Consider the following 5,888-nt stretch of genomic DNA (forward strand, 5'->3'; position numbering starts at 1 on the left):
CTGGCGGCTGCATGTGCCTCCCCTCGGTGCTCGGGGAGGGGCCGAGCCATGGCTTGATGCCCACGCAGCCCAGAGTGGACCTGGGGTAAGCTGTGGCTCTCCCACTAGGGCCAGAGAAGTGACTCTGGCCCCAAGCTGGCTGCTCTGGAGGATGGGGAAGAAGACGGGCGTGCTCAGGCGTGGCCTGAGAAGGCTGCCTCAAGCCTTTGCCACAGCCGAGGGGTTCCTTCTGGATGGGATTCAGGATGAGCGCCCAGCCCCCGCCCAGACTCCTGGAACCAGTGGGAAAGCGCCTGCTGAAAGACAAGGCCTTGGCCATCGTCGCTCTGGAGTACTCTCCCTCAGCTCATGGAGGCTGCTGCTTATGGTGGCCTTGGCTGGGAGCTGCAACAGGACCCTGACGGTGACCGTGTGTGCCTGGCCCTCGGCCCGCCTCCCTCTGAGGGCCCTGATGCAGACGCCTCAGCAGGGCACCTGCCCAGCCATGCTCAGTGGACTTGATGTCTTCCTTGCCCAGAAAGATCCCCCCCTCCCCAGGTGAGGCTCAGCCACATAGTCCGGTAGGGGCCTGGGTATCCTGGAAAAGGCATCTGGGGGTACAGAAAGCAGATGGACAAGGGGTGGCTGAGAAGCTTCCGATGATGCCAGTGAAGGCGCTCAGAGGCCTTGGCCATCGCTGAGCTCGCGGTGGGAGACGGCTTCTGGGGGTGCGTGGCTGCTTCTGATGCAGAAGCCCCTGAGAGAACACAGCCCCCCGCCTCCTCCTCAGGATACCTCCAGGTTCCAGAAGTAGAGCCAAGGGACGATGGGAGGGAAAAGGAGGTAGAGAAAAGTGAGGCAGGGAGGGAAGAGGGCGGGGGAGCCGCTGATGCTTCTCCCAGGTGGGGAGTCCAACGATCGCCTACATTGAGACTCTGGTGTCATTGCACACGGATCTTAAAGCATCTCGGCCAAGCTCCCCTTTTCCCCACGGCAGATGGAAACTGTAGGGGCTGGATTTACAGAATACTGGCCGGACTTCTGGAGCGTGTGGTCTGGAGCCAGGGCCCATGGGTGTCCACCGATGGGACCAGTGACTGAGGATGGATAAGGACAAGGCAGCCCTTGGTTCCATCGGTGGTGTTCAGAGACCTCTGCCTCAGGGACAGGACCCAGGATGAATGTCTCACCTACGTCTTTAGGTGGGGTGGCACAGAGAAGTTCCCTCCACCTGTGCTGGAAGATGCTAAAGACTTTTACAGTGTCCATCCACAAGATTGAGAAGGTCCTGAACATGGGGCAGGTGGACAGCATCCTGAAGTTGGACGAGAACTGCACTTGGAGGTCGTCCGTCCTGGGGATGTTTCTACCTTACCTGGGCCAGACGAGTAATGTGCAGAGACTCCGGCCCTCTCATGTCCACGTGACCCCCTCCAAGGAGGAGAAGCAGCAAGTCACCCGATTCATTTCTCCGTTCCCCTGGCCGCGCCGTTTACAGAAGCTCTCTATGGAATGTCCCTCCTTCCTCGAGGGCCGCCTGGACCAGATGCTCAGGTGAGAGGCGTCCCCCCACTCCCCGGATGGTGTCACAGTGAATGGGAGACTGGGATGTCAGGCGCACTGTCTCATATGCTGCTCTCTCCCGAGTGTGCTGTCACACAACCACCCACGTCAAGGTTCGGGGCCATGGAAAGAGACACCTTGCCAGGAGGCGACACACTGGGGGGTCAGATAGAGTGAGGCTGGGTTTGTGAATTCTTCCTTAGGAAGAGATGTCCAAGTTAAAATGACTTAGGGAAATAAGAAAGGGGAGAGGGAATCCACAGCAGATCTGAGCTTCTCCAAAGAGAAGCTCTACCCTCAGCAGCTCCGTGAACATGCACGAGTCTGTCTCGATCCCCCGTCTGTAAAAAGTTTTGTGCTCCAGGTCCGGGAATGCATATGGGGAGTGCATGATCCTGGAGGTAAGGGAGTGGGAGCAGAAAGAGTCATGAGCAATGGTAGAAAGTGTGCTGCTGTTACGGGGCTCTAAGTGGGCCCCTGCACACTGGCACTCCCCGCTGGTGCTGGGGGATCTTGACCAGGTTTGTTCTCTCCTACTAGCCTTTGTCACCCACCAGAGATGCAGGTGCCGAAGGCCTGAGCAATGGCCCAAAGGAAGCCTGGACTGACAGCATTTCTTGTCTTATGTCCCAATATTAAGATTCAGTGATGCCTACCCTTGATTGAGACTCTGTGTCAGACTGATCCTATTCTAGAGCATTCTGTTAACCTTCATTCATTTCCAAAAGTTGGAGTATGTTGTACTCTGCCTGACAGGTGAAGAAAAGGAGCTTTAAAGATTTTGTGAACCTGACCCAGTGCCACAAGGACAGGTGGAAGACCCCAGTCTAAAATGAGTCTGGGATCCTGGGTACAGACCTTCATCAGATGGTCATTGCTATATTGGACTTGGGCAAGTCATTTGCCTCCCCTTTAAGGCCACCTGCACCCCCACTCCCTCAGGCCTAACTGCTTGGTTTCCCCCAAGTGCCTGAAGACCCCTTTGGATCTTCATAATGAAGATCTCTTCATAACGAACCGTCAGCTCACAGAATCGGACTTGGCCCGCCTCTCCCAGTGCCCGAACATCAGCCAGCGGAAGGACCTGGATCTCAGTGACATCAGCCTGATCTGTTTCAGCCTTGAGTCCCTCTAGGTTCTGCTAGAGAAGGTGGCAGCCCCCCTCCAGGACCTGGACTTAGATCTGTGTGGACTCACAAAAGCCCACCTTGAGGCCATCCTGCCCACCCTGAGCCGCTGTCACCAGCTCTGGACCTTCAGTGTCTGTGGGAACCTCCTCTCCATGGCCATCATGGGGAGGCTGTGGGGTCACACCGCCCGGCTGTGCCATCTGCACCTGGAGCTGTCTCTCCTGTCCCTCTGGACAGTGATAGCCCTCAGGGAGCTCTCCATTTGGGGAGATCTTCCCAGGTTCAGACTGAGCTGACAGAGACCCTGAGGGACGTAGCATTGGCCCAGCACCATCTGGCTTAACACCAGCCCCGTCCTCGCTATGGCGGCAAGATGCTCTATGATTCAGAGCCCATTATATGCCCCTGTTATATGCCTGCCTAGTTGGGTGCATCTCTCAACAACTGTCTTCTGGGCATCTGGAGACTGAAATCTAGGCCTTGGGAACATCGTGTGAAAGGGGAACACAGACCCACAGTTTCAGATGTCTGTTCAGTGTGAACGGGAGAGGGGAGGTGACCCAGAGGCAGAGCAGGGTCACAGATAGAAGCCTTGACTCAGGGACTTGCTGGGGCCTTCAGGGACATGTGTCCTATAGTCAGAAATACGAATCTGAATTTCTGCAGGGGGATTTGAGCTTGAGACTCACATGTGCGAGTTATCCCTGTGTGGACCCTTGTAAAGAAAGGGTAGGAAATAAAGAAACCCAGTGTAAGCTCTCTGGTGATCTTCCTGATCTGTTAACTGTTTTTTTCAAGTTACGCTTCGGGAAGCCCCAGTTACTGATGGAGAAGAGCCCTACTGAGCTGTCCATGAACAGAAACTGCTGTGGTAGGATTAGGCCCCAGGAACTCACTGTGTATTTGTGATTTCCTCCAGTTCTTTAATCTCTCTGGGGCATCTCTTAACTCCTTGTTTCAGGGGCTATTTGGTGGTTTAATACAACAATTGGGACACACTAAGTGGCCGATGAGCCATTGGAGTGAAGGGCTCTTGGGATGCTCACTGGTGACCCAATGCCATGACCCTGGACATGAACCCTCCCCACATTCTCCAGGTGGACCCCAAGACCTCAGTTCCCGGCCTTTGTATTGAGAAAGGACCTCACTGCACAAGGCAGGCCAAACCTGGAAGGAGTTGTTCACCCTACAGATTAGTTGGAGCCTCTGGACCTCACCAGACCATGTCTATCATGGGTGGGTAGTCGTCCTTGAATTCAACAGTAGAGACATGCAAGTTCCTTTCAGCAAAAGTATTAAAATCCTACAGGCATGGAAACTTAGTATTTCTACACCATGTTAAAAAAAAAAAAAAGAATATCCCGGGGCTAGGTCATGTCAATAAGAGACTGACTTTATTCTCATAACATTTCTCTTTCCACACACACACACACACACACACACACACAAGCCTCAGGAAAGAACAGAATGACATGGTTTGAAATTAGTATATTGCAATGTGTAACAAAATACCTGTAGGCAAATAAGTGAATTCCTTGCCTGGGTTAAGACAATGTCTTGGCCTAGTTTTCTTGACTAACCAATAGAATGTATACAGACCCATTAGATATGGCTCACGTGATCATGGCAGAAGTCCCACTCTCTGTCTTCTGTGAGCTGGAGGACCAGCAAAGCAGTGGGAGGTCTCAGCCCAAGACCGAAGGCCTGAAACCCGGAAAAGCAGATGGTGTAACACCTCGTCTGAGGCCAAAGGCCTGAGAACCCGAGAGTCTGGAGACTTTGGAGCCAGGAGCTCTGGGAGTTCATGGGCAAGCAGAGACAGAATTTGCCTTTCGTCGCCTGTGTGTTCCATTCTGATTCCCAGCGGGTTGAATGACGCCAAGAATCTCTAACCTCAGACTACTGATTTAAATGCTGATCTCTTCCAGAAACATCCTTACCGACATAACCCAGGATTAAGGTTTTACCAGCTACCTGGGCATCCATTACTCAAGGTGAACCCCAAAAATTATCACAGTGACTCAAACAAGGGCACCCAAATGAAGGATTCAGGGGCTGGTGTTGCTGGTGGGAGGTTCTTGGGCAAGAACCTCCGTTTCCCTGTAAATGGGGTTTTCCCTGCATAATGATGCATACCCAACCACCTTATCCAGTTCTCGTAGGAGCCAACGAGATGACCCCCGAGGAGGGCTTGGCGTACAGTAAGCTCAATAAATGGGGCTTTCCATTCATTCTTCAATCTTCCTTTCTGCTTTTGACTGCAGGAGAGCAGGACACAGGGCATGCCATAGGGTTCAGCTTTCATATGTGGCCACCAGGGAATCATGGTCCACGCAGGCAGCTTCAGCCGCAGGCGCAGGCGCAGGGAGAGGGAAGGCTTCGGAATGACTGGATTTACCTCTAGTGATGCTCAGGTAGACGTTTCCAAGCCTCGGGACTTGTACGCCACCTGCTGGTAGATCCGGGTGATACAGGCTGGACAGTGTCGTTGACTATTTTAAGAAACCTGTCATGAACTATTTGAGTATAAATATTTGTGTTGTGATATATATAAATATAGAAGATATAAATTGCTTTTAAGGATCATAAAAGGTGATTCGATGTTTTTAAAGGACGCATCCAGGTAATTTAAAAAATATTTAATTTCGTCTGATGCCTGTAAACAAATGAGACTTTAGAACAGTTTAGAAATCAAAGAACAAGGAATTGTTTTCTCTGTTAAAAAAATGTCTAGAATCATAAAATTTTAGAGCTGGAAGGTTACAGTTAAATTTTTAGAAAGAGACTTCATCTTTCAGAGCAGTTTTATGTTCACAGTAAATTGGGTAGAGAGTAGTTTCCATCTAACTCATACTCCAATACTCCATCCCCACTCTGCCCCCCACAATGCGCAGCCTCCCCCCGCAGAGTGGTACACATATCTTGGTTGCTTCCAGATTTTGGCAATTATGACTAAAGCTGGCCTAAGCATCTGAGTGTCGGTTTGGGTGTGGACATAAGTTCTCACCTCATTTAGACAGATAGGTGGCAAGGAGGACCATTATATGATAAGGATATGAATTAAATTCTTTTTTTTCCCCTTTGACAATTGCACCTGTTAGAGACTGCCCCATAAAGGGCAGGGATGGTGTCTCTGTCACCCTGTGGTCCCACAGCAGAGCACAGAGCCTGGCAGGTGGTTGTAAATGCTTGTAACTGCATATGGCACATGGAAAT

At 51.7% G+C, this 5,888-nt stretch overlaps 1 pseudogene; it reads left to right on the plus strand.

Annotated features, from left to right (window-relative positions):
- The first annotated feature begins 245 nt into the window (after positions 1 to 245).
- LOC131809927 (PRAME family member 5-like) lies at positions 246 to 2,968 on the plus strand (annotated as a pseudogene).
- Positions 2,969 to 5,888: the final 2,920 nt, after the last annotated feature.

This window comes from Mustela lutreola, chromosome 10, assembly GCF_030435805.1.
Source record: "Mustela lutreola isolate mMusLut2 chromosome 10, mMusLut2.pri, whole genome shotgun sequence".
Taxonomy (NCBI): Eukaryota; Metazoa; Chordata; class Mammalia; order Carnivora; family Mustelidae; genus Mustela; species Mustela lutreola.